Raw genomic sequence first — 22,748 nt, 5'->3', positions numbered from 1 at the left:
TGCTATCGGGGCCAGGTACCTTACCTCCAGCGCTGGCTTTTATGCTAGCTTTTACTTCGTTTAAGGTAATATCTAATTCTATCAAGGTTCTAGTCTGGACCATTTTGGTCCCAGCATAATCCTGTGTATGAGGTTGAACCCATTCACTCTCTGCTCGATACAATTCTTCAAAGTGTTTGACCCACTCATTTTCAGAGATGGCAATTTCCACCCTGGCCTTAGCTTTATCAAAAAAGAGAGGCGCATTTACGATCTTCCAGAATGCTGCCGAATCTTTGTTCTGGGAGGTCTCACACAATGCTACCCAAGCTTCCTTTTTGATAGTTTCCTTCCTTATTTTTAAGGTTCTCTTGTAATCCTTCCTTAATACTTTAACAAGATTAATATCTCTTAAGGGAGCATTTAAGGCGCGCTTAAGCTTTGAGTAACTTTTAGTACAAGCTGTGTCAAACCAGCTTGATAATTTTTCTTTAAAATGTTTTTCTTCCACCCAGAGACTATTTTTAATGTTTTCAGCAATAGTCCTAAAGTTTGTAGTGACTGCTAAAACATCGGCATTTTCATCTAAACATGCATTAAAACTAGAAATACATTTTTTTATTAATTGAGTCAAAAAATCACCCGGTACAATTTTACTCCATTTTAAGGTGTAACCGTTCTGCCTGCTCAAAACATTATCACTTATATGCGCACTTAGTGCACATATCCTGGGCTTATCATTAGTTAATTCTACAATCACCAAGCTTAGAGGGAAGTGATCACTTAAGGGGTTATCTAAAGTTTTAAACTCCTGGACCTTTCCACCATGGCTGGCTGAAATAATACAAAGTCTATAATGGTGTATGCACCTCTCCCATTGAACGTTGGGCAAAATGGAACGTCACTACAGCCAATTCCATTGGCAAAACCCAAGTCACATGCAAATAAGAGTTCATTTAAATAGTTCCCACAAATGGTGTGTTCAAAATGGCTCAGGCTTGTGTCCCTATCCAACATAAGGCCACAAATACCATTTTCCCCACGTTTGCACAGATTGCAATTAAAGTCCTCCCCACCCCATATGATACAGGCTGTTTTTGCACTTCCTTCAAGCAAATGCTTACTGTTTTTACCTAAGGTTGTAAATATTTCTTCCATAATTACCACCGGTATGTTATTATAGAAATTCACAATAATCACATGGAGGTGCGGATCAATAGTTATCCTAATTATGTGATAATACCTATTGTCAAAGACCATTTCAATCTTACGACACTTAAATTGGTTTGACACATAAGTACAGAGAGCCCCTTTAGCCCTCCCATGTGGTGAGCCAATTGCAGGGGAATGAAAAGTTTTAAAACCACATAAGTGTATGGCCACTAATGTCCAGGTCTCTTGTAGGCTAACAATATCATACATATTAACCAGCTTAGCCCAATTGTCATTAGGTATTTTAGTTTTAAGTCCCGCAATATTCCAAAATAATACTGGCCAAATACCCACCCTTTTTTCAACATCCACTATACTAGGGGGGGCCAGAATTATCTGCAGCCTCAGATGTTGATAAGTTAGCGCCATTACCACCATTAGTCGTGGGGCCTATGCTTTCATTATTAATTTCACCTAAGTCTATTTCCTGTTCAACCCTCATTTTTTGGGCTGTAGCGGGGACTTTACCCCGGATCAAACTTCTATTTTCCATAATACGATCCGGTTTTTCAATGTGTGGACTAAGCTCAAGTCAGTCAACCCCTTCTAGTCCCTGCAGCGCGTCGTAACGATTAAATAAGGGAATGCCAAAATCACTGTAATGCGCATGGATTGGACCTCTTTGATACGTTGCTCTCGCATTTAATCTGGTAAAGGGCATGTTAAAGGAGGAGCGTGGGTAGAAATAGTTCAAATCAAGGCTTTGAATACCATCATCACCTCTGTAATCTTGCCAATCACTAATATATATGACGCCCCCATGTCTCTAAAATTGACAATAATACAGTCCCCACTTAGCTCCTTCACTCTCTGTCCTATCCAACTCACTCTACGCACGAATATAATCTCTGCATTCACGTTACCCGGGAGTGGTCTATATTTATTGAGCCAGAAAGTGACCTTATTTTTTAATTCGCTATGGGTTTCTGTTTTACCCTTTTGACACTCTGGTACCCCAGTCAATATTATCGTGTATGGTGCCGATTCAGGTGGTAAGTTAATACAAGGGAGCATTATTTTGTCATTGTCTAGCTTCCTGATGTAGGTTCCTCAGCTAGTTATTTCCCCAGACCCTACTAATGCTAGGCAGTTCTTTCCAGCTTCCCTTCAGGTTCTTTTAGTACTTCTTGGGAAATTACTGTTGCTTTATCTATCCCTTTTCTAACCTCTTTTCGATTCGCTGATTGCGCCCCGTTCACTGTAGCAGTTGATAAGGGGGCAGTATCTGAAAGGTTAATATTAGGCCTGATTGCTGTTCTAACTTGTGTTTCAGCGCCAGAATTCCGCACATTCGCCACAAGATTTTCCAATATTTGTTTATTACATGTGGCAGCCTGTTCTAGTTTCCCCAGACTTTCATTTATTACTTTTATCCTTTCGATCAGTGGTAAAATTAGAGACTTCATGATCTGCTCAACTTGTTCCATGAAGCCTTCCGGGATTTGTGATATGAGGGAATATCGCTTCGACGGCAATGGTGTAGTATTAATGGGAGGTATTATAGGCGATCCAGAAACCTCTTTATTTATTATTGGTTTAAACGGTAGAGTTGGTTTACCCCCTTTGTTAGTGGTCTTGCTTATTTTTGGGCATCTTCCCTTATGCAAACCTCCCCCACGCTTCCGTTTACCAGTTAATAATGGACCTATTGGTTGTTTTTTATTTAGTGTTTCGATTTGAGCACTGGGGGTACTTGTCACTTCCGACCCATTGTCTAATGAAGAGATACTTTCACCGTAACCTGGGCTACAGGCCCAGCAGACCCGTCATTTGATGGTGAGGTACGTAATAATTCTGGTGTTTTTGCTGTCATAATATTGCCCAGCAACGATCTCTTTGAATACAAGGGTTTCAGAGCGAGTCGCCTTTCCGTAAGGTCTATTTATCGTTCTAGGACTACCGCAGCTCTAGTTATAAATTGATCTAGAGTCCCAGTAACTGTCCCACCAACAGTAGCTGGGGCTACATTTCTTCCCTTCCCAGATCTTAACGCCATTATCCTGAGCGTTAAATGACTTTGTTTACTTCAGTGACTCGGCGACAGCTATAACATACAACGCAAAGTTCGGCTAATTGTAAGCACACAAAATAATGAGGAAGCAACGAACAAAACTCTCACTTAGAAAATGTCACGTTATTCTCAAAAAGCTACCCTTAATTTTCTCACCCAAGATCATTTGATAAATTGATGGGGTCTGACAATCTAGAAGTTCGACTGTATCTCCCATAATTAGGGGGCCAATGTATTGTAAAACGGCAGAGAAATAATAAAAAAGAAAGTAAGGGACATTCCATCCGCCACATTCGTTGCTAAGAATCATTTTCTTAGCAGCTTTCCTATGGCGTTTATAGCCCCAAAGAAATCGAAGTATAGTTCTCTCTAAATTTCTAAAAGAAAGCAATTGAAAAACCAAAGGTATTGTGCGAAATAAATATAGAACCTTTGGTAGAACCAACATTTTAAAAATGTTAAGTCTACCAAAGAGAGATAGGCGTAGATGATCAAGGCGCTGTAATGAGGTATTGATTTGGGTTACTATAGGGTTTAGGTTGCGTTCTGGTATCTTTTCTATAGGTAAAGAAATTTTAATTCCTAAATATATGACTTCTGAGGTGATAGAGATGTTTGCAGGTGGGTTTTCTCCTGAGCAGAGGATTTGAGTCTTTTCCAAATTAAGTTTATAACCCGAAAAAAACCCGAACTGTTTAGCAATCTCATCAATAATAGGTAGGGCTGTTTGAACGTCCGTAGTAGTGATCACAATATCATCGGCGTAGGCAAGAACTCGGTAATTAATATTAGCTAAATGTATGGGTTTAATATTAGCTTCTAAAAAAAACGGTTAATTAAAGGGTCAATGTAAAAAGCAAAAAGTAGGGGAGAACAGGGGCATCCCTGACGGGTACCCCTAGTAATTAAAAAAGGTGACGATAATTGCCCATTGATGCGAATGTACGCTCTAGGGGAAATATACAAAGTTTTTAAGGCTTTTATGATACCCTGTCCTAGTCCCTTCCTAAGCAATATTTCCCAAAGGTAGCCCCAAGCAACCCGGTCAAAAGCTTTCTCAGCATCTAAAAATACAAGTCCAATATTAGACCGAGTTGCTTGGGACCAATCCGAGAAAGAAATCACACGTCGAATGTGATCGGCAGTGTCTCTAGCTGGGATAAAACCATGTTGGTACTTAGAAACTAAAGGGGAGATAATGTTGGATAGTCTTACCGCTAAAATTTTGGAAAAGATTTTACTGTCAGTATTTATAAGTGAAATAGGGCGAAAGGATGAGGGTAATAACGGAGGCGTGCCTTTTTTAAGAAACACCGTAATAATAGAGTCATGCCATGATTGAGGGGCGTTACCTTGCTGTGCCTTCAGACATAGATCCAGTAGTTCTACTTTTAAAGCATTCCTAAATAATTTATAAAATTCTAAAGGAATAGCATCGGGTCCTGCAGCTTTTCCTGAAGATAGCGACATTAGGGAGAGTTCAATCTCCTCCCAGGTAAATGGTAAGTCTAGTTTCTCCTTCTCTTTATTAGATAGGGTAGGATTCAGAACTGAGTCAACAAAGTGATTAATCTGATCTGAGCAATCAAGGCGATCATCATCAGCATATAGCTTAGAATAAAAATCACTAAATACTCTAAGAATATCATCCATTTTACTAACAGTCGTCCCTATGTGATTTTTTATATTATTAATACTAGCAAAGGCTGCTTTTTGTCTCGCCCTCTTTGCCAATAATTTACCAGAGTTTTCTCCAACTTCATATAGCTCTGTCCTGAAGGCAGAGACTTGTTGCGCAAACTTTGTAGCAAATCGTTGATAAATCTTGACTTTCAAAGTTGTTAATTTCTTTATAACAGTTTCAGTAGGTAATCCTTGATTGCATGCTTGCATAAGTTGGACCTCTAGAGATCTAAGATTTTTAATTTCAGAGTTTTCTTGGAGCCTAGCTTCCTTTTGTTTGTTTATTGAGTAACTCAGTGTTTCACCCCGAACCCCACATTTGAAGGCATCCCAGACTATTTCAGGAGATGCAGTACCTTTATTATTAGAAAAAAATTCCGGGATCCAAGTATTCATGTGGTCAATATAAGATGGGTCATACAGTAATTTGCGGTCAAAAGACCATGAACGAATGGAGTTAGAAGTATTCAGTTCAAATTTAAGCATTAAAGGGTTATGATCTGAGATAATTTTCGGAAGAACCTCATATTCCACTTGCACTAGGTCATTGTATAGTCCCTTAAATACAAAAAAATAATCTAATCTAAAGAATCTTTGGTGTGGTGCCGAAATAAAAGTATACCCAGACATCCCTGCTCTTTTCTCATGCCCTACATCGGTTAATCTATACTCTTGGATAATCCCTTTAAGTGCTGCAAATACCTTCTTCTTCCTACCCTTATATGGAGTATTACTATGAATATCAAATGTTTCTTCCAAATGTAGATTAAAGTCTCCACAGAATATAATATTGGAGGGCCATTGTGCCAGTTCTACACTTAGAAGGTCAAGCGCAGCAGAGTCATCCAGTATAGATGCATACATTGAACATATAGTAATAATCAGTCCTCCATATTTAAGTTCAGCAATCACCCATCGTCCAGATAAATCTTCTTTAACTCTTTTTACTTCCCCCATTCCATGTCTCTTAAGAATTGCGACCCCTCTTGTTATAGAATTCTGGCGAGAGCACCCTACCACTTCCAGACCAAGATCTCTTAAGTTCCCTCTGCTAGACCAGGCAATATGAGTCTCCTGGATACATATTACATCCACCCGCATAGTTTTTAACATCTGAGCCATGATACCCCTTTTTCTTTTATCATTCAAACCACATACATTGATAGAGTATATCGACAATTTAGCCATTGTAAAGTATTTTTAAGTAAACTTTCCTAGACAAAAATACATGAGCAACAATTGCCAAAATTCGGTATCGGTCGTAAGTGGATCTTAAACAGAAAACACATACATCTTCCAGCTGTATGACCTTGCACCCCAAAAAAAAAGCTTCTTCCCACCCACAACCCCCACTCTTCCCTCCCACCCCTCCCTTCCCCCAACACCCCCCCACCAGAAGCGTAAGGGCTTTTGCCCTCATTGATGGTATGTGAGTAAACACTGTGAGTTCCGCCCGGGTCTGACCAGCCTGACAAATAAAGAATGGTAGAACCTAGCTATCACGAAAAAACTAAATATAAAACCCTGAAATCAGCTTTTGGAGTCTGGCAAAAAATTAGAAAACATATCAAATTAATGAAACTAAACTTCTATACTCCCCTTACATCAAAGGATTTATTTCCAGAAATTTTTCATGATTTAACCATGTATAGATGGCAGCAGAAAGGAATAAGGTATCTGGGTGATTTATTTTATAATGGTCAAATGGTTTCATTTCAGGATCTAACGACTAATTTGTCGGTGGGAAGAAATGATTCCTTCAAATATTTACAACTTCGCAGCTTTCTACAGAATCATCCTTTAATTCCTCCAGTTAAAACTCCATTGCTAGAGCTTCTACAAAAAAAACCTGTATAGGAGCTATTTATTTAAGTTTAATGCAGGAATATAGGGATGATTTGGGTCAATGTCAGCTGAAATGGTCTAACAGTCTAGGCATACCGGATGTTGATATTTTATTGTCGATTAAAATGGCTGCAGAGTGTCTTATAGCCGGGATGATGAAATCCCAACATTTCATGTGCATCCATAATCTGTATTACACTCCAAGTAAAGTTGTTAAATGGAGTACGACGGCCGGCACGACTTGCAGTCGGTGTGGAGTATACGCAGCCGATGAATTACACATGTTTTTTTCTTGCTCTAAATTGTCATCATTGTACCAACAAATTGAAATTTTCATATCTATTATTTTGAAATGTGACATTAAGATAACTTCCGAATTAGTATTACTTGGTATAGACCACACTGTTACTAGGCCCAGATCAATCTCTTACTTTCTTTTTCTTTGCATGGCTGTAGTCAGATCCTGTATTACCAAAGAATGGATTAGCCAGGATCCCCCCACGTTTTTCATGTGGCGGGAAAAATTATTATTCATGTACAACATGGAATCTGCTATATATAAGTTGAAGGGGGTTAAAAAAAGAATTATGGGGGAAAAAATCTGGGCACCAATTGCCGAGTGGATTTAATTTCCTTTGTTTTCTGCTCTATTCTTCTTCCATTATGTATTCTGTTAAAAACTGTTATATATTTTGACTTTTGAATATATTGTGTTATTTCGCTTATTATGCTTTGCTGTATTTCCTTGCAATAAAACAATAAAACTTAAAAAAAAAATAGAAAATGTCACGTTAGAGGGGTGGCCCAGCCCAGCCTCAAACAGCTTTGGACGGCCTTAGACGGCCCCGCCCTTGTCCCGGGCTTCGCCCGTGCGCGTCCCGCGGAGCGTCAGGTATGCATAAATATATACACTGGGCGAGTAGGTAGGTAGGCGGGAAGAGAACCAGCTGTGAGCAATGACCGGGGCTGCTGGTCCTCACAGTCCCGCACCGTAGGCAATCCCAGGAGCAACAACAATGTCCAGCAAAACTGCAGGCGAGTGGCTCCCGCGAAGCAGGGGCCGCGAGTAGTTATGGGCAGGCAGGCAGGCGGGAAGAGAACCAGCTGTGAGCAATGACCGGGGCTGCTGGTCCTAGCAGTCCCGCACCGTATGCAATCCCAGGAGCAACAACAATGTCCAGCAAAACTGCAGGCGAGCGGCTCCCGCGAAGCGGGGGCCGCGAGTAGTTATGGGCAGGCAGCCAGGCGGGAAGAGAACCAGCTGTGAGCAATGACCGGGGCTGCTGGTCCTCGCAGTCCCGCACCGTAGGCAATCCCAAGAGCAACAACAATGTCCAGCAAAACTGTAGGGGAGCGGCTCCCGCGAAGCGGGGCCGCAAGTAGTTATGGGCAGGCAGGCAGGCGGGAAGAGAACCAGCTATGAGCAATGACCGGGCTGCTGGTCCTCGCAGTCCCGCACCGTAGGCAATCCCAGGAGCAACAACAATGTCCAGCAAAACTGCAGGCGAGCGGCTCCCGCGAAGCGGGGGCCGCGAGTAGTTATGGGCAGGCAGGCAGGCGGGAAGAGAACCAGCTGTGAGCAATGACCGGGGCTGCTGGACCTCGCAGTCCCGCACCGTAGGCAATCCCAGGAGCAGCAACAATGTCCAGCAAAACTATTTGTGCCACCAGAAAAATCAAGGGAGGTAGAGGTTAAGGCTAGGTTTACCCTCCTTACTGTATATAGTTTCACAAAAATTGAGTATATCGAAAAAAAACTAACCTATGGGGTAACTAGGATTCATCGAAAGTTCGTTGTAATCACCTTAGTAGAAAAAAAGACTCTTTTTCTAGAGACCCCTCACCCACCAGGGTTTCTCCTAGGTGGCATGCTTCATCATTGGGGTTCCTCTCCATCCTCTACGGATTGAGGCGTGCTGCAACTTGCGAACTACGTCGGAGCACTTAGTTATGGACTATGTGAGGAGCAGTGATGTGGAGTGGAAGGAAGATAGGTCTTAAAAATACCTAACTAGTGAGCTACTATTTGATTCCCCCCCCCAGCTCGTATGGTTAAAATCAGGGGTTAATACCAAGGAGAAACCCGAAATTAATGAGTTTGGTTCCCCTAGTATTGCTTCTGTGTCAACATGTTTCGAGCTGTCCCCTGCAAGCTCTTCATCAGGACTACACGGGGTCCAGCCCCGTGCGTACCACTCCTAATAAATCCAATAATGAGGATACAGTGAAGTGCACACCTAATGTGTATACACAAAATACATACGGTTACTTAATGATACAACGTATTTGTAAACGAAGAAGCAAAGAGATACATTAAAAACAACTGCTGCCCACCGGACCAGCAGGTAGGCCATATAGGCTTGTAAATACATGCAGCTCCTTACCTAGATCAATGCACCCGTATATAGTGGGTGCACTTAGTGTCTATGTTGGGTGCTCATCTAGTGTGAAGTGAATGTGTCGCACTCAATGACAGTGAAAGCACTCTTAATGAAAACTAGTGAGAAAAGACACCACGTGGCAAACACACGTAAAATACATGTAGCATATGATGACACCTACTTCTATTTAGGCAATACTATTGCCTCCTGGTCAACCCTAGAAATGGAGATAAGACACTTATTTAGCCGTTTTGTTCTAAAGATAAAAAGATAAAAACTGGAGGATGGCAATTTTTCACCCGAGTGGCTATTTGAAGCAGTCGGAGTGCACTTCCACACCGACTGCTTCAAATAGCCACCCAGTAGACACACGCATTAGTATGTGGTCTCCAGGGACAGAAGTAGGTAACAAACTGAGAGGCGTGCTTTGATGAAGTAAGTACAAAGAGAAGGGGGCCTTGCAATACTCGGGTGAGGAATTGCCATCCTCCAGTTTCCGTCTTTTTATCTTTAGAACAAAACGCCTAAATAAGTGTCCTATCTCTCCGGACACCGACCACATAGACACCGACATCCGAGGTGGGATAGCTTGTGCACAGCTCCTGGTCTTTTTTGGTTTCGCATGGTCCTCACAGCTGCAGCGACAAGGTCACCGCCTTCACTCCTGAACCTCCCGACATCGGTGGGCAATGTGTTTTATGTCCGTCCTGGTTACATCCGAGTGGCATAGGCACTGTCCCTTCTACTTGCAGGTTCTGCTCTTTAAGAATCTACCCTTGGATTCCACCGGACTCCTTCACAGGCTTCTCCAGAGGCATCTTCTTCTAAGTCTTCCATTTTGTATTCGGCAGGTTCGGATGTCACTTCCCCCCTATGCTCCCGGTTTCTCTGGTGCAAGGTAACCTGGTTCCTGGCGCATCCCTGGGTGGGTTGGCTCTCCAATCTTTTGTGTTCTAAAGGGTTTCTTCTGGGTCCTCTGGGAAGGGTCGATCTTCTTTAAAACTGCAACTGCGACTTCTCCGTAGACTTCCATTGAGCAAGCTGCTGTGTTTCTACTCTGCACACAGCCTCTGTGGGGCTCCTGGGTATTTACCTTGGGTGGTTCCTTATGTCCTCAGCTCCTCTGAGTCTTTTGGTCCAAGTTTCATTATCCTTTGCAGTTTGCATTCCACTTTCTTAGTATATGGCATGGTCTCCCCCTGGAGACCAGTGTATATTTGTGCTATTTACAGGATTATTTTGAAATATTCTTGTGGGTTTTTTTTGTTTGAAATTTGATTGTTTTGAAATATTCTTGTGTTTTGCTGATATCTCTGGGTAGAAGATAGGCCAATGTGTTATGTGAGTACTACTTTAGTGAACTCACGGAGCTCTCATATGAATAGAGATCGTATTTTGGGAACAATTCAAAGACATCAACTAATTTCTTGGAATGACAAAGGATATACAAACCAAATAGGTGCTAAAAAGAGGTTGTCAATACAGATATACAGCCCTGATGAAGTTGTGAATGCGACGAAACACGTGTTGCCTAAAGTTGGATTGTCAGATCCCTGAATAAAGCAACTCACAACCGTGAATGTGTACCACACTTGAAGACTGGACTTCTTATGTTTTTTCGTAGCGTGTGAAATAAGGCTGTATTTAAGTTTGTTTGGATCCTAGGTTCCGTCAGTGGATGTTTGGTGGGCATCCCCCCTTATGACTGCACTTATTTATTTATTGTCGTAGACATTGAATTTTGTGTGTATTTCTCGGAGAGCGCCAAGGAACCTCAAATCACCCCCTACTATCTTGTTCCAATTGCATAAACTTACTTGACATAGATTCCATCGTACACCATCTTCCAATTCCACAGCACTACCCTACCAACACTTTCCTCACCTTCAACGGTTCTGACCAATTAGCAGCACCCATCACAAGAAATCTGGAGTTCTTCACACATTCAAATTGATCACCTTAACCATAGGCCATCTAGTTTTAGGATTCCATTCTCGTTCTTGCAACTTCTCTATCCTCATCTTCACATTTTGATCTCGTTCGCCAATCCTTATCTTTTCATTTCTTCTCTTTAACCCCCAGGGTACCAACTTGGTGGACGGGTTGCTTTATTTTAACAATTCAATTGGTATCGCACCTGTCACAGAATGCGAAGTAATTCTGTAAGACAACAATCTTTCCTACAAAGCCTTTTTCCATGGTAACCCAGCAGCAAGAGCTAACTGGATAGCCTAATTTATCACCCTATTAAATCGCTCAACTTGACCTTTTCCTTCTGGCTGATATCATGATGTTTTCACATGCTTAATACCAGAATCCGCTAAGAAGTTTTGTATTTTACTGGATGTCAATTGCACCCCATTATCTGAAACTAGCACCTCTGGTACACCTTCACATGAAAATACATCTTCCAGGATCTCAATCACAACGTCCATTGTCACACTACTCACCATCCTTACCTTTGGCCATTTGGAGTAATATTTAATAAATACTATAACATAACATTCTTTAGACAACAGTGTGGAAAATGAACCCATGAAATCAATAGCTAGTATCTGCCGTGAACCTTATGGTAATTCTACCATAGTCAAGGGTATGTCCAAGGGTTTAACCACCTTTTCACTAGTACTGCAAGCCTTACAATTCCTGACAGAGTGGTCTACCATACCATCCAATCCTAGCCACCAAAAACTTTCCTTAATTCTTCTTTTAGTACTTGACATGCCACACCACCATGCCCTTCATGTCCAATATTTACAATACATTCTCATACTCCAACTGGAGGTACAGTTCTGTCTCCTCTCAAACTGTCCCTTTAGACATAGACATAGTTAATCCTTTACCTTCCAAAATACACTACACCCTCCTCACAGTTGCTCTTCTCTTGGCTAAACCACCCTTCACATACCTCTCCACTGCCACCAGAACAACATCTTTATTCATTTCCTGTAACCACAAACGTTCTGTCAATTCCTACTCCTCCTCACTGATATCATCTCTACCACACACAACATCCTCATATGTAAGGTTCACATCACACTCATCATCAATCATTCCTGGTCCAACCATCCGATCAAAGGATAACCTCAATAAACCATCAGTAATGGTATTACTTTTCACTGGAACATATTCAATCTCATAATAGAACATATGTAATTTCAATGCCAGTCTCTCCAATGTTGGTGTCAAATTACTCCCACCTTCCGGTTTCAAAAAATTGATCAACGGTTTGTGGTCAGTACATATTTTAAATTTCCTTCCTCACACGTACATATGGAACCATTCAGCTGCCCACTCTTCTGCAAGCAACTCTTTCTCTATGACTGGGTCATTTTGTTCAGTTTGCGTTAGATTGCGAGTGTACACACAACAATCCATGTGGCATTTTTATTCCTCCTTGAAAAGACAGCCCCAATACCATACTCACTCAAATCCACTGACAATGTACAATTAGCCTCCCTTCTTCAAGCAGGATGTTACAGATATCTCTTCTTTGACTGCATTGAAACAATCTGCTCATCAGATCATACAAATTTAGCATTCTTTTACAATAAGATCTGTAAAGGTTCCACCTTAGATGCATAGTTTTCCACAAATCGTGCATAAAATTCTGGGAGAGCCAAAAATGACATTAACATTTCCTTATTCTTGAGTTTCGGTGCCTCCATGACAGATTTTTGGTCAAATCCTATCTTTAGAAATTACATGCCCAAGATATTCCACTTGTTGTTACCCAAACACACATTTCTCATTTTCACAGTCAACCTATTTTCTCTGAGTGCCAGCAAGACTGCATGTAATAATTTATCATGGAAATTCTTATCTTGAGCAAAAATTTAAATATCTGCCTGGAATACCTTGGCTACCTGTATTCCATTAAGAATTCTGGTAATTTCTCTTTGAAAACTGCAGATGCACTTGCTAGTCCTAACGGCATTCTGCAATATTGATACATACCATCAGGAGTTATGAAGGCCGTACAATGCCTTGATTTTTCTTCCAACTCAATTTGATGGTATGCACTTGTAAGGTCGATATTCGAAAACCAAGTAGCATTCCCTATCGATAAAGTCAATTCTTGCAGGTTTGGCAGAGGGAAAGTGTCTACCCATATTGTATCATTTAAACATCTTAGGTGCACACATAGCCGTAACTCCCTATTGGCATTAAGGGAAATTACAACTGGAGAAACACAATCAGAGCTTTCCACCGGCTTAATTACTCCCTTCTCATGAAGATCCTGCATCATACCCTTCAACTTCTTCCGGTAATTCAATGATTTTGAGTTTGAATCCTCCCCAATCGGTCTGTAGCTCGAATATGAATTTACCTTGAAAAAACAAAAGACAAGAGGTTTTTGGTAAAATGGGAATGGCTGGTTTAATCAAACACTTCAGCCGGGAGTACAGTTACAGAAGTGGGTCTGAGGACTGTCTCCAAGTACAATCAATCTGAACAAGGTTTGATACATTTCTTTGGGTATCGTAAAGTGCTTCCCCTTGATCCTTTTTTGGCAAAAGAATTCAGGCCTTGTCTTTGGAGTCATAAATAAGGCCACTGATAGCAAATGCAGGTGTCCCTCGACCTTGCGTGGACACAATGGGGGACAGTTGGTAACGTATCCAGATATATGGCATGAGGGGCACGTGATCACTGTGTGTACTGTGTGTGCTGTGTGTACCTAACTTCATGTATCATCTGACTTTATGGTGTTTTTGGGAATGAGAGCACACCTATGGCCATATGTGCTTTATTGGGGCCAATCTCCCTGGACTATTGTGATGTCACAGCGCTTATCTGAAGGATTGACCTGAGTTTCCTTTTCACAAGTTTGTCTTACTGATAGTAAGAGGATCGCTAGGATAGCCTCTTCAGAATGAAGGTATGCCATATAGTAAAAATAGACACCATTCGGTAATCTGGTGCGAAATTAAGTCCAATTCCGCCCTGTATCGGACTTCTAAGACATCTAATAACCAATACTTTTTGACGGAAGACTCTCCGTACTTCTCAGTATAGCAATTGCATAAAGAGTGCCGGATGAAGTTCAGTACACAAGGACTGTGATAGGTCCTTGGAAGTAAAAGACTTGTAGTATAGCGTATCCGATCTATCGATGTGGGCGGCGGCCTAATCGATAGATCGGACACGCTGTACTACGATCTTTTACTTCCAAGGACCTATCACTGTCCTTGTGTGCTGAACTTCATCCAGCACTCTTTATGCAATTGCTATACTGAGAAGTACGGAGTGTCTGCCGTCAAAAAGTATTGGTTATTAGATGTCTTAGAAGTCCGATACAGGGAGGAATTGGACTTACTTTTGCACCAGATTACCGGATGGTGTCTATTTTTACTGTATGGCATACATTACATTCTGAAGAGGCTATCCTAGCGATCCTCTTACTATCAGTCAATCACCGTACAGAATCACCACACAAGAAAGAACACATTTCAACCGCCTACTAATGTCAGGAGTGAGCGTTGAGAAAGTTACACAAAAAGTAACGAAACACGTGTCGGCTGTCATCGGCTGTTTCTGTGATCATCACGATTTGGAGGGCCCTAGGACCAGGACCCCCAACGTGGCCGCTAATATGTTCTTTCTTCTTTTTGTAGTGCCAAAATAAGTTTCAGTAGAAATGGAAATGGGTTGCAAATAATATCACTGAAACTCTGTATACATTTTGTGGTTTCTGGAAACTTTATTGATATAAACATAACAAGACAAAACTTTCAATCTTTGGATGTTCTTTTTATTGATTCTGGAACATGTATCTCTGATGTCCTTTCATGTATGAGCTGTTTTACAACATAATTTAGATAAATTTTATGATTGGAACAGAATTATTATTAAAAATCAATCAAGCTAATTACCACTGGTAATAACGAAAATTAGTAGAGTGCCGAGGTACAATCTATCTTTAAAATACTCTATATCAGGGACTTTTGTACCTGTTGATTCGATATCCTTGGTAGTGGGATGACTCTGTTACCTTGACTGGCACCGTAAATTTCCATATCCTTTGTATGTAAATATATACAATTCTGTACTGTCAGATAGAACTGGTTGTGTGACTTTTTTTAGACCACCACTACCTATCTATAAAATTGTTTACTTTTAAATGGCATATACTCTTGAAGATACTCTAACCCTTTCTAAACAAAGATATTGAAGGAGACTGCATAGTCGTCAATTTCCGCAGACCTTGAGTGTGCGTAATATACTAAAACAGCACGAGGTCATAGATGGCATTAATTCCACAATCTGCTGTCTCCCTTTCGGTTATTTTTACAAACCCATGGTATTAAGAACCCAGCTCCCCCCACAAATTACTACACACTGGAATATGTTCTCCACCTTAGAAGGTTTTGACAGGTTAGACTGACTGAGGTCTGATTTTGTAGATATGTCAGGTCTCGTGCCTAACGCCACGGTTACTGAGTCTCCTTCCAAGGCCCCAAGCATGAGTGTAACTGTGGGCACTGATCATTTTACGCAAACAAATTTGAGCTGGAATGTTGCAGGGTTACAATCGAAGTTATCGGGCCTGTATTGGCTTTCGTTTACCAACCAGTTTGACATTTTAATGGTCCAGGAGACTTGGGTGACTCATGAAATATTTGGTGAGGGATTAGCTTGCTATTATAATTTAGCAACCCTCTCTAGATCAGGCCAAGCAGCAGGTGGGTTAGCTATTTGGGTGAACATTAAAGCAGGAGGTTCAGTGAAGGCACAAGAAACTGTTAACAGCAATCTCCTGGCAGTGAGATATAAGAGGTCTAACCATATATTTAATTAACTTTTATAATAAGGATTTTACTAACGTGCCCAATACTACATTTCTAATTATGATTGCTTATATATCATTCTTACAAAATGCTGTTGGTGATACCAGACAACTAACTAGATAATGCCTAGGTGGGAATTTCAACGCAAGGTTGAGTTACTCATGTATTTCCAGACATCTGTTTAATAACACCAATTCTAGTACTAATATCAGCATAGAATAGAACTGATGTCAGAGGATCTGAACTGGCATCATTCTTGGCAACTAGATAAGGTTATGTATATCACAGGTAAGGGTGTAGATGTATTTCCCACCTTCAGGTGCTAAGGACATTCATCCACAATTGATTACTTTGTCATATCGCCAAACCTAGAGGGTTTATTGTTATCTGGGGAAATTATTTCCTCTAGTCATAGTGACCATAACCCAATTGCAGAAGTCCTTATGCTCAACCCTAAACCCCACCATACAAAGGATATTGGAGCAGGCAAGCTTGAATTTCTATCAGATGCGATTAAGATTAAAATGGAGAGCGGTCGCACCTGCATACCTATTCCAGAAAGTGATCAAAGAGAACCTGCCAGTGGTCATGGCATTTCTGACTGAAGTTGATGCTGCTTATCCAGCAGGCATGGCGTTTGGCCAGCTTTGTTGTTTTATCAAGAAAGAGCTTATGAGACCCATAAAACCTTTTACTAGTAAACATAGAGTGTTCCATTGCTAATCGCCAACGGTGACTGGCACTTAAGGCCACCCCTAGTAACCCCAAATGGTGACTGAGTTACGAAAGAAATATAAGCAGGTCACCTTAGCCAGGAAAAAGTAAGTATTAGATAGCAATGGGATTCTCTAGTTTTAGCTGCTAATAATAAAAACAGTAGAATCTTTTGGACATCAGTAAAAGAGCTTAAACAATTTAATCGAGCAGAGTCAATGGTTAGGTGCTATATCACAAGTGAGGCCTGAGAATTACATTTCACTAATATCTACACCCCCTTTCCACTGACACAGAATATTTGACAGACCCAAACTTTGCGTTAGGGCAGTTAACTATGGGAGGATGCAATAAACCAGAGAATTGGGGGCAAGGCCCCCGGTCCTGACAGCGTACCGATTGATCTCCTCAAACATAACGCTGTCTTTTGGGCACCACTATTATTGAATGTTTTAACAGTCTAGTACTCTCCCCACCCAAGTACCTGGTCAACATCAATAATAGTCCCTAGGGACGCGACTAGCACCCGGTGGCAGTGGGTGGTCGCTAGCTGTGCGTGCATGCTCCTGATGCTTTGCTTTTAAAAAACCTGACTTTTAAAATGTTTGTATTCTTTTGCTACTATTGTGCAGCCCTACCTGCTCGCTCACCCCTAGCCCCGGTCCGACACGGCTGTGTGCCGATAGCTCGGAGGGCTCCCGGGGCTGATTCCACTTCCAGCGTTCATTGCAGGTTAGCGCTCAACCCCACGCGCCTCGGCCTAAATAATTGACGGCCAATGTGCACGCGCACAGATGCGACTAGCACCCGGTGGCAGTGGGTGGTCGCTAGCTGTGCGTGCATGCTCCTGATACTTTGCTTCAAAAAAACCTGACTTTTAAAATGTTTGTATTCTTTTGCTACTATTGTGCAGCCCTACCTGCTCGCTCACCCCTAGCCCCGGTCCGACACGGCTGTGTGCCGATTGCTCGGAGGGCTCCCGGGGCTGATTCCACTTCCAGCGTTCATTGCAGGTTAGCGCTCCACCCCCCGCGCCTCGGCCTACTTAATTGATGGCCAATGCGCACGCGCAGCGGACGCACGCAGTGGGCGTGCCAGCGGCGCGCCAAAGGCAAGCCCGTCTGCGCCCGACCGGGGCTTGGGGCCCACCACTATGCTCATTTTTTTATTTACTCCTCTAAACAACTGCTGGCACTCCAGGGCAACTGGCTGCCCAATGCCCTCACCCTTGCTCGCATCGGAAATCTTGGCATACTACAATCAAATCCAACTATATCATGCCCTCAGACATCTGGATTACCTGATTCCTCTTTGCCTTACGCTACCCCTGAGACACTTTCCCGGCCCCCTTCCACCCAGTATTCCCCTCCAGCAACAATAGTCTGGCTTCTCAATACCCGCTCAGCGGTTAAACATCAACTAGAACTCTTTAATTTTTTAGATACGGTTAAACCACACATTCTGTTTCATACTGAAACCTGGTTTTCATCCGACTCTCTGCCTGACTTCCTAGCGGCCCTCCCTGACTCTTATTATGCTTTACGTGCTGACCGCCCCGAGGGGAAGATTGGTGGCGGAGCGGCCCTAATTGCCCGCTCCGAACTGCAGTTCCAGCTCTTGTCATTTCCCTCTATTACCGCTGTTGGTTTTTTAGTTGATCGCTCTATATCTCCTGCGGTCCCATTTACCTGCGCACTCTTCAACCGACCTTCTCAACCTATGTCTCACTTTATCCCTGCAGTTCAGGAATTGCTGGCCACTTTGGTGGTCAACAATTCCTCTGTTCTGGTACTGGGCGATTTCAATTTCTTGCCTACCGACCCCCATGAAGATCATATGTCTAAAGATTTTACAGAATCACTCTGCACTCTGAATTTTACCTCGCATATACATCTCCCAACTCACACTCACGGCCACATCCTGGATCAGGTATGGTCAGCCAACTTATCTATCTCCTCCCCTCTAGTTACCCCTTGCCCTTGGTCTGACCACTTCCTCATATCTTTTTCCCTCCACCTAGGAATCGACACAAGGTTTCCACTCCCTAGCAACATCTGGGCATGCAATTGGAACCATGTGGACCCAGTCACACTCTGCTCCTCCCTCTCAGCTTCACTCCCTATCCTAGCTGATATCTCCCCCAGCTCTCAGATTGCCGCTATTAATAGCTGGCTCTCCGCAACCTGCGATCAAGTGGCCCCCCTCAAACTGGTTAGAACTCGTCTCCTTCACGAGGCTAACAGATGGTTCACCATCGAAATTAAAGACAAAAAACTTGCACTCAGGCAGGCTGAGCGCCACTGGAGGCGTGCATATTGCTCTGCATTAAAACTGCAATATATTACTCTCCTCCGGGACTATAAGAAAGCCATCCTTCACGCCAAATCGGAACACTTTTCATCCAAGATTCTACTTGCGGTAAACAAACCTAAGGAAATGTTCACTATTGTCCAGGAGTTAGCCACCTCTGACAGAGCTACCCCCAAGCCAATTCCCTCACAATTCCTCTGCAACTCCCTGAATGATTTTTTCATTGAGAAAATGACAACCATCAAGCGTAATATTCCCCCACCTTTCTCTTCCTTCTCACATCCCCAACTGCCGCCTAACCCTCTCTTCCTAGATCAATTCACCCTGATTTCCAAGGAAGTTTTTACCACTTTGCTTAAGAAAGTCAAATCAGGGTCACCGTCTGACAGCTGCCCTGCCCGCATCTCAAGAGAGATTTTCTCCATTTGTCCTGAGCCCCCACTAACTCTCCTCAATAACTCTCTTACTCAGGGCATCGTCCCTGACCTGTTCAAAGCAGCCAAAGTAATTCCTATTTTAAAAAATCCAGGTGCTGACCCCACTTCCCTTTCCTACTTCTGTCCTATTTCCTTACTCCCGTTCCTGGGAAAGATTTTGGAGAGCCACATTACCACACACCTCAGTGCCTTTATTGAGGAGAGCCACTTCCTGGCTCCTCACCAAGCAGGCTTTCGTCCATTACACTCTACGGAATCTGTTGTCCTCTCCGACCTGGATGGGCTCAGAGGGAGTGCTGACATCAACTCCCCTCAGGCTTTGGTCCTCCTTGATTTGTCCGCCGCCTTCGACACGGTCGATCATTCCATTCTTCTCGACCATGTCGAGGGCGCCAGCATCTGGGGATCTGCTTTGGCCTGGCTCACCTCCTTTCTAGAGAACCGCACACAGGCCGCTCAGCTGGCGGACTTCTCTGCTCCTACTCGCTCTGTTCTCTGCGGGGTCCCCCAGGGTTCCTCTCTTTCCCCTCTTCTTTTCAATCTCTATATCCTCCCCCTTATATCTGCTCTGCAAAAAATGGAGGTCACGGTATTTAACTATGCCGATGACCTCCAGCTCATCTTTAATCTTCTCCCCCTTCCAGCTTCAATTCTTAACTTTCAAACCATCATGACCTTCATCAGCGACTGGATGAATGGTAACCCTCTAAAGCTAAATCCCGACAAGACCGAGTTGGTACTCACGGGTGGCTCCCCCAGTCCCTGGACCTCCGCCTTCTGGCCTCCCTCTCTTGGTCTTCCCCCTCTACCCTCGGCCTCTGTAAAATCCCTGGGAATCAAAGTCAGCAAGGACCTCACAATGCGTCCTCAGATCAGCACTGTGGTTTCATCATGCTTCCTGACTCTCCGAACCATACGCAAAATCTCTCGCTTTTTTCTTTTTCAGCTCTCAAACTTATTCTCCTTGCCATGATCATGTCACGCCTTGATTATGGCAATGGTTTATATGTAGGTGCTCCTGCATACGAACTCCGGCGCCTACAACTAATTCAAATCTGATCTACCGACTTCCTAAATTCCACCATGTCACCCTCCTGTTAAAAACCCTCCACTGGCTGCCCATCCTCGAACGATCCCTATTCAAGATAGGCTGCACGATTTTTTTGGCCCTGGCTGGCATGGCGCCAGCCTTTATCAATTCCAAAATTAAAGCTTACGTCCCCAACAGAGATCTCCGTTCCTCCTCCCAGCTTCTCTTATGTGTTCCTCGTTTTAGGAGGAAAAAACTTGGAGGCATGAGGTTCTCTACCTTGGCCCCCGCTTCTGGAATGTCCGTCCCTTTTCTATCAGGTCTACTCCCACCTACCTGGACTTTCGTAAAGCTCTTAAAACTTTCCTCTTCTCCCGCGCCTTCTCAGACTAAGTGGCCTCCTCTGCCCCCTCCCGGAGCCTTCCGTCCTCAGCACCAAGAAACCGCACGGTGATCGAGCGCTATACAAAATTCATAACTTCTAACTTCCTATTTTTAAAAAAGAAGACCGTCTGCAGACTACTTGCTGTAGGCCCATTTCCTTAATTAACACAACATTAAAAATCCTAGAGACGGTTTTATACAATCGGAAAAAGGAATGGGCAGAAGAGAAGTCAATTTTCTACCCTTGCCTGTATGGGTTTAGATCTAAGATTAGCACAGTGGAGCAGTGTCTTAATCTTAATTCAATAATCAGTAAATACACTATCGCCCCAAAACTGCCCAATATACTTGGCATTCATGGATCTGACCACAGGGCTCAACAGTGTAAATCGTTCAAAGCTGTGGTCTATCCATTTAGCTCTGGTAATGGACGAGGCACTGGGGCACACTCTAGCTTATTTGCACAGAGACATGAAGGCCAGAATAAGAATAAATAATTTAGAAGAAGTGTCTCAGGATGTCAGCATTTTTCAGGGAGTGAGACAAGGATGTCTTTTAGCTCCACTTTTATTTAGTCTGTATATAAATGATATCCATCCTTTTTTACTCTCTGCCACCCCTGATGTCCCAAAAGTTAAAGGCTCATTTTAACATCATTACTATATGCCGGCGATGTTGTAGTAATGGCACATAACCCGAGAGCTTTGCAACAGTTAGCACAAGGTTCTGTAAATTTGATGGCCTCATTGGACTTGTGGAGAAGTGTGGCTCACTGGTTAGAGGAGGCAGACCTGGAAGCAGAGGTCAGCCCGGGACCAGGGTTCAATTCCTGGCTCGGCGGGGTCTTGAGTCCTAAAATGTCCATGGACTCGACAATTCTCGCTCCGGTGCCTACTCGATTCACGGGTTCACACTCTGCGACTCTGGGCAATAGCTTGCTTAATCTCCACAACGGCCCCTCGCGGCGGGATGCCTGGCTTTCACTTTGCGGATACCCTGCTGGGGTTATCTCACAGGGGAATACCAGGACGGGTTCCCTATGCAAGCGCTTAGAAACCGCTTGGTGATTTGCGCTATATAAATTCCTGTACATTTGGACTTACACACCAATTGTATTAAATCTTATATTATGACTTGTGGCCCGAAGAAGCACAAGTTGGCTTCACTTAAAGTGGACGAGTCTAACCTAAAATGCACTAGTACTTTTTCCTACCTGAGGCTAGTTTTTGCCAATAATGGGTCTTAGACAGCGTGGAGAAGTGTGGCTCACTGGTTAGAGCAGGCAGACCCTGAAGCAGAGGTCAGACCCGGGACCAGGGTTCAATTCTCGACGCGGCAGGGTCTGGAGCTCAAATGTCCACGGACTCGATAATTCTCGCTTCGGTGCCTGACCTAATCATGGGTTCACAATATGCAACTCTGGGCATTAAGCTTGCTTAATCTCCACAACGGCCCCCCGCGGCGGGATGCCTGGCTTTCACCTTGGGGATGCCCTGTAGCGGCTATCTCACAGGGAAAAGCCAGGATGGGTTCCCAAGGCATAGCACTTAGAGACCCCTGAGTTATAAGCGCTATATAAATCCAAACAAACAAACAAACATGTCACGCAATGTAGAAACACATTTTCCGAGCAAGCAGTTCACTGTTCACTCTACCGTAACCAAGGAGGTGTGCAGGTATTCTTCCACTCGTGCAGATTTTTTTTTTTTAAATGCCTCTCCATAGCTACATATGGAGCCGAGATACAGGGTATTAATAAGTGTAATTCAATTCAAGCTGAAGAAAATAGATTCTGTAGAAGATTTCTAGCAGCTCCCATTTCTACCTCCAATTTCATCTGCCTTAGAGAAATGAACATACTTTTTGTAGAAGACTATGTTTGTATTCGTCCCGTATTATTATGGTTAGTAGTATGGAGAAACACACAGGCTAGCCTTACTAAAGATATAATTTTAGATTGTCTTGCCTGTG

Source organism: Lissotriton helveticus, chromosome 3_1 (assembly GCF_964261635.1).
Source record: "Lissotriton helveticus chromosome 3_1, aLisHel1.1, whole genome shotgun sequence".
Lineage (NCBI taxonomy): Eukaryota > Metazoa > Chordata > Amphibia > Caudata > Salamandridae > Lissotriton > Lissotriton helveticus.
Note: the sequence above shows the minus strand (reverse complement) of the source record.